The sequence below is a fragment of the Aethalodelphis obliquidens genome, unplaced genomic scaffold, assembly GCF_003676395.1.
Source record: "Aethalodelphis obliquidens isolate GAN/ISIS:26980383/991018 unplaced genomic scaffold, ASM367639v1 scaffold104, whole genome shotgun sequence".
Taxonomy (NCBI): domain Eukaryota; kingdom Metazoa; phylum Chordata; class Mammalia; order Artiodactyla; family Delphinidae; genus Aethalodelphis; species Aethalodelphis obliquidens.
This window is the reverse complement of record NW_020838048.1, coordinates 656,341-668,524: the sequence shown is the minus strand read 5'-3', so window position 1 is coordinate 668,524 and position 12,184 is coordinate 656,341. Positions and strand designations below refer to the sequence as shown.

Sequence of the window (12,184 nt, the reverse complement as noted above, 5' to 3'; positions counted from 1 at the left end):
TCTAGTAAGTTCACAGAATAATATTAGGATAAAATTAGGTGTGTGCTATCATGGCCCCTTAAAGAATGCCATGGAAAGGCAAAGACTTATTATATAACCAGCAGTATGTATTGTAAATATCAAATATACGTATCTTTAATATGTTAATATTTAGGTTGAATTAGGTGATTCCTATGATTTTCTTGATCCTGACATTGTATGATTACACACCTCCGCACACATACACAGACACGCGCAGTTACACCCAAGTGAAATATGAACAGACGTTGACATTAGGTATAATCTTGGTTTGTGCTATTTTTTTTTTTTTTTTTTTGCAGTACGCGGGCCTCTCACTGTTGTGGCCTCTCCCGTTGCGGAGCACAGGCTCCGGACGCGCAGGCTCAGCGGCCATGGCTCACGGGCCCAGCCGCTCCGCGGCACGTGGGATCTTCCCGGACCGGGGCGCGAACCCGTGTCCCCTGAATCGGCAGGTGGACTCTCAACCACTGCGCCACCAGGGAAGCCCCTGTGCTATGTTTTATAATCTTTTTTTTTTTAATTCTCTGAACTTCACTCATGAAGAGGAGGAATGCAAAACTAGGATTTTAACTACCAAGTTTTTAAAAAGAGAACGACAAAGTTAAAGTGAGAGATCCAATGACACAACTAGGTTTATGGGAATTGTAAATACTGTTTTAATAACTACTGGAAGGACGTCTGAAGTAGTAAAAGTAAATAGAGCTCTCACTTATAATTGTTTACAGGATTCTTTTGTGAGTGAATTGAAAATGTGGAGTACATAGAATTTTTGTTGAGAAAGTTAACTTATTGTCCAAAACTCCTTCGACTCCAGACCCCTACACAAGTGCTGGGAGTAATATGTCATATGGCTCTGTAATTGTAATTACCTAAGCTCTACTGAGACAGCACATTTTTCTACAAGTCGGCAAAATACATTTTTATTCGGCATCCAAAGTGGATTTTTGCTCTAACTGTTTTGTAGTGTGAAATAGTTGAAGACACAAAAGGTCACAAAACTAGTACTGAGAATTCATATGTACACTTCATGCAGCTTCCCCCAATGATAACATTCTTCATAAGTACATAGAGTGTCAAACCCTGGAAATCGACACTGGCAGAATACCGTCAAAAGTCGATTTTCATAGTGGTAAAATTTCCCTGAGAAATTGGGCTGCAAATTATCACAGCTTGTCTCAAGTGTCACAATTGAAACTGTTTTCATTGGATCAAGCTTTTAATTATTAAAGAGTGTCATTTGATTCTTCATGTAAACAAATGTTGCCCTCAGTGGGTTTTTTTAAATTACATGTATTGAAACCCCAGATAATGGTGCATTTTAGATTACATTTGTATCCAAAAATACTATTAAGCTCCTTTTCAAAATATATTACTATTTTTTAACTCTGCATTGCTTTCAAACAACACTTAGATCATTAAATTAGATCCTCATTGTTTCCTCAGAGGTGGCAGGCATTATTAAAATGTATTCTGCATATTTTGTTTCTGTAATTATGTCTAATCAGTGTGAATTGATGCTGTACTAAAATACTTAATTAAAAACACACATTTGAGAGATAAGTGGGGAACAAAAGAGAAACTCTCCTACTTTGCTTCTAAGTGACAGAAATTGATAGAAAGTTGAAGTATTAGACAAGACCAGGAGCCTGGAAACAAAAATGTGTTAATAGGGAGAGAATGCAAATTTTCTATAGAAAGATCCTGGCCTTAAAACAAAAGCAAGGGCTTCATCATTGTGAATTCTTTTTCCCCTGCAGAATCAATTCTCAAAGATATGGAGATCTCATAAATGTCTCCAAAGACCAGTTAGCAACACCCAGCAAGTGAGGCTTTCTGAAAGAAATGCCTTCCCAGGCTGTGTAAATGCATGTGTCGAGGGGGAGAGACCCCAGCGCTGTCGTGATTGAGCAGGGCCTGCCGAGGCCCTTTCCTTTGTATCCTGATCATTTACATGACTTAAACACAACAATGTACTCCATAGTCAATAAAACAAGACGCTTTTGCCATAGCAACAGTTTCAGAATGTGGCACAGCTTCGGTGCTGTCCCTGAGACAGAGAAAAGTACCATAAAGGAACACTCCTTATGAATATGTTCAGAGATTTCTTTATTCCGCTAGTACTTGTTTCAGATGCCACCGGGTTTAGGTTTTATTTACGCAGCCCATCTTTCCTTTGCTCTGGGAGAACGAGCTTTGTGTGTCAAAGCTGTGGACGTGACTGAGGGGTCAGAGGGTGGGAGTATATACTTGGCTGTGTTGGAAATGGAATCCCAGAGTATCTTCGCGGAAAACTCTTAATGCTATCGAGGAAACCACGTAAAACTCAGGAATGTACTCTACATCCCTAAGTCGCTGGTTTCTTTGAAGATATGTAATAAACAGCCCTTTTAGCATTTGCACTTTTCAATTCTTTCTATCACGTATCAACATGTGCACATAATACCACACTCTTTAGAAAATCGTAAGGAAATAAACTCTACGCTCAATGCTGTTGTGCAAAAGACATAGCACATGTGTTATCAAAGCTGTAATTAGGCTTCAGTGTTTTCCTTTTCTTTCAAGGTCATTTCCTGGCATGATAAAATTTTCTAGTTAAGAAAGAGCCCTCTCTTTTTTAAAAAGCAATCGTACTTGCTACAAGTTTGAGTCTAATGCAGCTGTTCTGGTAAATCTTCACTGAAGAAGGCAAATCAGAGAGGAAAAACATAATTTTAATGATCTTTTTTTTTTTTTTTTTTTTTTTACTATGTGACATACAGTGGGTTTTACCTTTAGGAGATAGAGAGCTTGGTCGTTTGTAAGTAGTAAATTCTTTACCTTGAGACATTCGTGCTTCTTCGGAAAGATATCCCTTCTGTGGCATATGGGTCTTGTCCCTCGTCCTCGTCTCTGTTGTCTTCGTTGCTTGCTGGGCAGTAGCCAGCCCTTAACACTGGAGCTACTTATAGTGATGGATGAGGCATTGAATCTGTGCACCTGACTCCACAGTAATCTATAAATTAGTTATGAGCTGCTAATAAAAAATCCTAAACGTCCCTGCTTCTTGGGGAGCCGCAGACCCCAGGGGTCACCAGGCAATGAAAGATCAAACTGGACTCAGCAGTGAAAACACAGTTAATGATTTACACACATCAGCATTTGACATTGGTCTAACCTGAATCAAGAGGTCCTTTGTTTGCTACGTTGCGTCACTGACTGGTGCCCTGAAGACTGTAAATTGGGGCACAGTGTTGTTAGGCCAAAGGGAGGTGAACACAGAGAGTGAGTGTGTACTCACTCATAAAAGGTGAGCTGTGAGGTCAGATTTTATGCACATGTTGGTGTCAACTAGAAAGTCACGTGGATATTGCAGTGACACATTCAGGAGGGTTGGAAACACAAAGATTGTGTGTGGGTGCAGAGTGGAAGGGATGACGAGTGGAGAAGCAATTATAATTCTCTTATCTCAGGCCAGTGAATTTAAATTAAATAAATTAATTTATTTAACCAGACCTGGGGAGAAGTCCTCAGGGAGAAGGCCTTCCAAGTGAAATCCCACTGGAGACACTTCAGCGACACCAGAGAGGAGTGACTCCAGTTCACGTCTCTCGGTTACTCTGCCCTTCTCGAAACTGATTTCTCGAGCACAGCAGGGCTGGTGAGTTTCATAGCAGAAATGTCTGGCTCGATATCATAGGCATTTTACACGTTAAATTGTGCATTGGAGAATAAAGCGTGTCCTCCTAAGTCGGGATGCCTCGAATATTTAGCCCACTCCAAAGGCTGAGCAGGTTTGAGTCTTTTTGTGAACCTGGGGAAGAGGAATAATCATCTTCATTTTGTAGGTCCTCTGATCTGCGAGGCTTTTTACAGGCAAAGGGCTACTACCACTTGAATGCTGTGGACCTGGTGGGCCACCGCTGAACAATAGGGAAATTTCATTAAGCCGAGCCTAGGCTAATTTTGAAGCGGTTCTAATACGTTCTCTGTGAAGTAGAGAGATTTGATTTCCTATCCTCCCTGTCACGCTCGAAGGATCTCAGAATTCTTGACAAAGCAGTGACAACAATACTGGCTGCGAGCAAAGGGAGCCCTCTTCAGATGGTCAGCCTTGTCTCCCAGATGCCGAAACCACTTTTTTTCTTACACGGTTCATCATTCAGAACTATTAAGCATTTTTCTGCTCTTTGTTAGAAGAATAGGTCCAAGATTTATAGAGCAGTCTTTCCTCAGTCAGTCTGGTTGTTCACTCTGTCCCAAAAGATGAAAAGTAAACATGTTCAATATTTAATTCATATGTACCAGTAAAGACTCATCATCTTCTGGACCACACAGAATCCTTGTACAAGTTTTGGATATAATCTCTGCTTTTGTACTAATTCCAAAAAAAGTCAATGAAGTCTGAAGGCATTTGGCAAAAGAACTAAGGAATTTAACTCTGTGCTCAAAAAGTCAATGTTGCATAAATATTTGAACATAGTTATTGGAACACCCCTGGTTATCTGTTTAAGTTGTACTTTGCTCTTAGACAAAGAATCGTATCAGAGTATCATTCTCCCATAGAAATCTGCAGAGTAATGCTTGAATAGCTCCACATGCAAAGAAATTAAATTCCACAAGTTTATTGCCCTGTGGATATTGGGCAAAGAGACTGATGCCCACGTTACAGATGAAGCAGGTTATAACCCAAAGTTGCCCTTATATTCGGCCTGTTTCAGTTACTCCACTATCAGGAGAATCACCCAGACTCTTGGACAGAGGGCGCATGGGGCCCAGTGGCAGCTCTTAGCCTCTTTACCATCCCAGTGGCTGGTTCTGTTCATCATCACATCGTTAGGCTCTTTTCCCCCTAAACTGTTGCCGTCACCTTCGTAGATCCAACTCCTGTCCTTCAGGGCGTTCAGTAGGTGGCTTACTGTCTTTGTTTGGGTTCTCCTGGTTGTAGATCTTGAAACAAAATTTCAAGCGCAAGTGATTTATTTGGAGGAGAGAGACAAAGGAGGGAAGGAAACCAATAAAGACTGTGTTTCAAGTAAGTTATCACTGTGGGCACCTGAAGCTTAATCCTACTGGGGAACTCTGGGAGCCAGTGTCAAACAGACTCCTCAGAGGTATCCCAGCCAAGTGGCAAGGGAGTCGGGGTATTTATATACCAACTCTGGTCATTGACTAGGTAAGGACTGCACAGGGCCAGAGGTGGGAGACTTTAATTCTGCAGTACCTCTGACCTTGCCAGAGCAAGCAAAAATTGGTCCCAGCACCAGAGAAAGCTCTCTAGCAAAGAGATGCAGGGGCTGGCAGGCGTCAGCCCACCAGGCACAGAAATGGAAAGGCTTAAGGGAATACGAGTTGAGCGTTGACCTATCCAGTTCATACTATTCGGAACGCTCTTCACTGTCTATGCACCCCAAAGGCGGCCCACAGACTCCACAGGTCTCTGCAACAGCCTTGCCAATATTCTTCCACCAGAGAGAAAGAGTATTTCCTTATGGCTTGTTTTTAAAAATCATCATCTACTTCTGTCGTTTACAATTTATCATCTGGATATGAGAGCTCATGGAGATTCACCTAACTTCCCAGGCCCAGCCGTATCTCAGACAGAGGATAGACCAAAAACCAAAAGAATAAGAGCATGGGAATCTGGGCCTGATGGAACAGAGCAGCCAAGGAGGAAGCTGGCTGTCAGTATTTGGCAGGTGGATAGCTCTCCTCTTCGCAGGAGGAGGTCTACACAGACAAGTGAGGAGTGGTGGCAGGAGGTCCGATGATCAGTAACAGATGGAGAGTCGCATCGTCAAGCAGTTGGCATTGGGAAGAGCCAACAGGAAGTGGCAGGTACAGACCCTTGGCCAAGGCCACGGGAACGGGTCCAACCTGTAGGTTGTTGGGCATGGAGAGAAGGGAGGAGATGGTTCTTTGGCAACTTGTGAGGACAGAGCATAAGTGGGTAGTGGCAACATGGGGGTTGGGAGGAGAAGCCTGGGGGTTAGGGGCATAGTTCGAGTCACAGAATAAACTAAATGAATGGACAGAGCATCGAGGCACTGACACGGACACAGGAAGCCCTTTCATTTTAGTCAGGATGTCTTTTGGTTGTAAATGGCAAAAGAAAAAATCTTCTATTTTAGGGAAAGGAATGGAAAGTTTGTTTGTGTTGGGTGTGTGTGCGAGAGGAGTGTATCAGCTATCCAGTGCTGCATAACAAACTCTCTGTAAACTTAGTGGCTTAAGACAACAATCATTAGGTCATGATTCTGTGGGCCAGCGATTACCTGGACTCAGCTGGATGATTCTTCAGGTGGTCTCACCTGGGGTCACTCATGTGTCTGTCGTCAGCTGGCAGGTCGTCTGGGGACTGGTTGGTCTAGGAAGCATCAGCTATGATGCTTGTACATGGTCTATATGATGTATGCTCTCCATGTCTCTCATCTTCTAGATGGCCGGCCTGGACCATTGCATAGGTTAACGGAAAGGTACCCAGCAGCAAGAGAGGGCAGCTCCCAAAGCACAAACACTTTTTAAGCCTCTACTTGCTTCACGTTCGCTAGTGTCCTGTTGACCTACAAGAACTGTATAACCATGCCCAGATTCAAGGAGTGGATAGATTCTACTTTTTGATGGAATTCGTGGCCAAATTTTGTAATCTACTAGAGAAGGGCAGCTGAGGACCCACAGAATTAGGAATAGAACAGTGAAAGAATACAGCCTCTGCTTCTTATCTTTTCTGTTCGTTCTCTACCCACTTCAATCTCTTGGGCCAGCTGTCTTGACAAGACAGGGGCTCTCTGGTCACTTTCAGCTCTTGGGCTCACATCCTCACTACATCATAACCTGAGAGAAAAGTGTTCTTTTCTCTTAGGCCCAATTAAGAAAATTCTGAGAATAGAGGTGACTGACCTGGCCTGCGTGTTGGGGGATGAAGATGGGTGGTGGCTCTTTCCACAGATGGAAGCCATACAGAGCAGGCTGTCTCATGGCCCGTAGGGCAAGTCCAGGGTCTGAAGTGACTGAGTACTTACTATACTTCAGGTGTATGTTTTAAAAAAGAGGTTTGGCAAACATTGTTTCAATCTTTCCAACAACTTGTGACGGAAGTGTTATTGTTCCCATTTTGTCGAGGAGGAAATTCAGGCTCGGATTGTTAAGTAACATGGAACACATTTTGATCCAAGCCAACTGGACTCTGAAGTCAAGGTTTTCCACTACATACTGGTGTCACCCCACAAATGGACATCACTTAAGTTGAGAGGATCATATGTTACCTTCCTAAGAGGTCCTCTCTGGCTTCTTGTGTAAATTACAGGCCCCACATCTTGCCGACAGTACTCCCACTGCCCCTTACCATATTCTGTTTCCCAATAGGGCTTATTTTCTAAGATACTATATAATTTATTTTGTTTCTCGTTTCTTATCTTTCTATCATGCTATGGCAGCACATCAAAGACAGAGATTTTGTCAGTTTATTTCACTGATGTATCCTAAGCGTCTAGAACAGTGCCGGGCACATAGAAGGCACTTAATAAAGATTTGTTGAATGAATGAATGTATCAGAGTGAGTCTTCTGTAGCACATAGTCCTATTGTTGCCCTTGACTCTACCCCCGTGTCTACTGTGGGTTTCGGGGGTTTTATACATTTTTATATCTCCAGTGCCCTACCCGCTCTGGCATGTATAGGAGTCCCATAAATTGTTCTTAAGTAAATAACTGACTTACCCAAGAAAGGAAAAGTAGCTAGTGCTATTGGAAGGGGAAATTCTTCTCATGACAAAAGTGTTTTCCCTATTTAGGTAATATTTTCAAGGTAGAGGAAGTACATGAATAAATTTATTAGGTAGTATAAGACCAAATTCCTTTTGGTTGCTGCTATATTTATATCTACATGTAACGATAATTATATTAATGTCTATATCTACGTGCACTAAAGGTTCGCTTGACCCGGCAGAAATTCCATCTTTGCTAGAACTATCTCTGCCGAGAATAACCTTTTTTTTCATCTTCATTAGATTATAATTGCTTTACATTGTTGTGTTAGTTTCTGCTGTACAGCAAAGTGAATCAGCTATATGTGTACCTATATCCCCTCCCTCTCAGGACTCCCTCTTACCCTCCCCGAGAATAATCTTTTTCTCTTCTCAAACTCTGTATATAAAACATGCTCTCCATAAATATTCATTGTCTGAATGACCGTAGAAATGATACACGGATCTTTATAATGCTTCACTAAGGAGTGTGGTTAATTGAAGCTAAAGAACAGTTCTCTTAAAATACTGGTAGAATTTTCTGTTATTCAAGGAGAATGCTTGGCAGGGACGACTTACACAACAGACATTTTTTGATAAATTTCTTTTGCATTCCCATGGAGGAAAACCTTAAAAGGTATGGCTAGGAGTGATAGTAGATTTTGGCAGAAGGCCTTAAAACTTTATCACTGTCTTTTTTAACCTCCATTAACAAAATAATTAAATTTTGTTATGTTTTCACATTGGGAGGAATTTTCTGATAATTTCCTTTTGCATGTTTCAATTCTTGGATTTTTCATTGGAAAAACAATGTTTCCCTTTTTTTTTTCTAAATTTATTTATTTGGGGCTGTGTTGGGTCTTCACTGCTGCACGTGGGCTTTCTCTAGTTGTGGCGAACCGGGGCTACTCTTTGTTGTGGTGCGTGGGCTGCTCATTGCGGTGGCTTCTCTTGTTGTGGAGCACAGGTTCTAGGCACGCAGGCTTCAGTAGTTGTGCCACACGGGCTCAGTAGTTGTGGCTCGTGGGCTCTAGAGCGCAGGCTCAGTAGTTGTGGTGCATGGGCTTAGTTGCTCCACGACATGTGGGATGTTCCCTGACCAGGGCTCGAACCCGTGTCCCCTGCATTGGCAGGCGGATTCTTAACCGCTGCGCCACTAGGGAAGCCCTGTTTTCCTTTTTTTCTTTAAAAAAATGTAGGTTTCTATTTCTACCTTTTTGGTCGATGATATAAAAGAAAGGTTAAGGCAGGTATAGACCTTGTCTTCCATTGTTAAGAGCAAATATTTTCTGAGAAATGTGCTGTGCTGATTTTTGCATTAACAATGCCTAGTGCCGGGCTTCCTTGGCGGTGCAGTGGTTAAGAATCCACCTGCCACTGCAGGGGACATGAGTTCGAGCCCTGGTCCGGGAGGAGCCCACATGCTGCGGAGCAACTAATCCCCTGTGCCACAACTACTGACCCTGAGCTCTAGAGCCCACGATCCACAGCTACTGAAGCCTGCGTGCCTACAGCCCGTGCTCTACAACAAGAGAAGCCACCACGATGAGAAACCCACGCACCGCAACGAAGAGTAGCCCCGGCTCGCTGCAACTAGAGAAAGCCCACACGCAGCAACGAAGACCCAACGCAGCCAAAAATAAATAAAATAAAATAAAAAATAAATAAATTTATAAACAAACAAAAACCAATGCCTAGTGCTGAAAATATGTTCTAGAGAGAATTTTGGTTATTGCCCAGAGTTGATTTCTAAGTCAGAAGGCAGAAATAAAACACAAGAATTAGTGAATCGGTCTTGCCTAAGTTAACTTAGAGTTGAAACTACTTAGTGCCTTAATTAAGCTTACATTTTATTCGTTAATTTATACATTTGAAGGGTAATATCTAAGGCTGGGGAAACAGCTCGTACTTTGAAGTACAGATTCAAGGGACAGGAGGTAACCTCACTGTGAAAAGAACACATAAAACCAAGGGACCTGGCAGGCCGGGGGCGAAGCCGGAAGCTGAGGGCAGTAAAGGGTTCATGCCTCCCTCAGCAAGTCTTACTGAGCACCAGCAACATATCCAGCTCTATTCTGAATGCTGAGGCTACAGAAGTCAATGAAACAAGTCCCTGTCCTCATTCGGCTTATATTCTAATATAGAGAGACAGACAGTAAACCAACGAGGGTCTAATATGTCAGGTAGTGAGAGATGCTATGAAGACACAGCTGCAGAAAGAGAGAGGAGTGAGGAAGTTGTCTTGTCATATGAAGTGTCTTGGAAAAGATAACAGTTGAGCAGAGACCCGAAAGAAGTGCAAATCATGCTGTTCTCCTGGGGGAGAGAATCCCAGGCAGAGAGAAGAGCCAGTGCGAAGGCCCTGACACGGGAGCGTGAGGCGTGTGTCGTGGATTGCCAGGCAATGACCTTTTAGAGGCTTGTAGGTGTCGCGTGACCTTTGGCTTTTACTCGTGTGCAAGTGGGAGCCGTTGAAGAGTTTTGAGCAGAGGAGTTCAAAAGAACGACAGCTTTAAATAGGCTGGGGAGGGGGTGCAGGCCGAATGCACGGTAGAAGCAGGCACGCCTTAGGAGGCTATAGCAGGAATGCAATCAAAAGATGGGGGAGGCTTGGACCAGAGCAGTGGGATATGGTGAGAGGTCGTCAGATTCTAGGTGAGACTGACAGAATTTCCCGATGAATTGGATGTCAGATTTGAGAGAAAGAAACAAACCGTGGATAACTACAAAGATTTTGGTCTGAGCATCTGGCTGTGTTCGTGGCTGGCTCTAAACTGCTCAGTTGCTTTTAGGGATGTCACATGTTTAAAGGGCCAGAGATGGAACAGATAGGAGCAAATGTGTGCGGATTAGGCTAGTCACAGTATTCAAATCCAACAACGTGAAACGAATAGAATATCAGTCCTACCATTAAACTAAGTGCAAAAAGGAAGAAATGTAGCTTGGCAGCCATGGGATCACTACTGCAGTATTTTTTTATTAATTTTTTATTGGAGTATAGTTGCTTTACAGTGTTGCGTTAGTTTCTGCTGTACAGCAAAGTGAATCAGCTATACGGATACATATATCCCCTCTTTTTTAGATTTCCTTCCCCTTTAGGTCACCACAGAGCACTGAGCAGAGTTCCCTGTGCTATACAGCAGGTTCTCATTAGTTATCTATTTTATGCATAGTAGTGTATAAATGTCAATCCCAATCTCCCAGTCCATCCCACTCCCCCCTTCTCCCCCTGGTATCCATACGTCCGTTCTCTACATCTGTTTCTCTATTTCTGCTTTGCAAATATTTGTATCATTTTTCTAGATTCCACATATAAGCAATATTATATGATATTTGTTTTTCCCTTTCTCACGTACTTCACTCTGTATGACAGTCTCTAGGTCCATCCACGTAAAAAATAGGGAACACTTCACAAATCTGCGTGTCATCCTTGCACAGGGGCCATGCTAATCTTCCCTGTATCATTCCAGGTTTTAGTATATGTACTGCCGAAGCAAGCACCACAGTATCATTTAGTTTTTACTCAAGCTATAGAACAACTGGAGCTAAGAAAAACAAAAGATCACGTGGGGACATAAAAACAGACCATATGAGAACAAGTTGGCTAATTGTAGGAGTAGCCCCAAAACAAAAGTGAACCAAGAAGCATGACGACTATCTTTGAATATCTGTAGGGCTGTTGTACAAAAGCAGAATTAAACTTAGTCAATACGACTCAAGTTTAAGCTGGGTCCTACAGGGAGAAGCTCCTGCAAGAAGCACTTTAGCTCAATGGAAGGATAGCTTTCCTTAACAGACACAGCTAGTGCCCTCAAAGATCTGTGAGCTCATCTCCAGCCTTGGGACCCTGATACGCTATATGTCCTAGCCTGCCAGCCAGCCAGGTGCAGAAGACCCAGGGGAAAATTCTGAGACCCTAGAAGATGGTGGTTGGGAGCCTGGGCGCGTGAGAGGAATCGGGACAGCAACTCCATGTTGGACTGTGATATGAGCATGAACTAAATCCTTATTGTGTCCAGCCATGGAGAATTGGGGGACTTTTGTTGTAGCAGCTAGATTTACTTACCCTGACAGTATATCTTCTAACTTATAGAGCTGCCCAACTGTAGAAGGGATTGCAACGAAGGGAATGAGTTTCCTGTCCCTGGATGTGTTCGAACACACTCACTTAGATGTGAAACTCTTGAGGCAAAAATCAAGCTGGAGATAAGTGACTTGAGCAAATAACTTGAGCAAATAGTGCTTTTGAAAATTTTCCACTAAAGTATCCCTATCAGCACAGAGGTTTCACTCCCTAGTGGCAGTGGGTTTAGTTTCCAGTGAACTTTCTTTGACATCTTTTGTTTTCATAATCTTATCTTAAACATGTATGCAGGCTCTGTATTTTTCTGTTTCTTTTAATATATACTTATTTTAATATATATCAGTTTATTTTACTATACAT

At 42.6% G+C, this 12,184-nt stretch overlaps 1 protein-coding gene and 1 non-coding gene across 6 annotated transcripts in view; one reads left to right on the top strand and one right to left on the bottom strand.

Annotated features, from left to right (window-relative positions):
* Positions 1 to 12,184, top strand: part of MID1 (midline 1) — a 668,179-nt gene that overhangs the window by 438,868 nt on the left and 217,127 nt on the right. The gene's annotated exons all lie outside the window — the stretch shown is intronic.
* LOC113614796 (U6 spliceosomal RNA) lies at positions 11,134 to 11,241 on the bottom strand. The gene has a single exon (XR_003430731.1). It is a non-coding gene; the product is annotated as a U6 spliceosomal RNA (small nuclear RNA).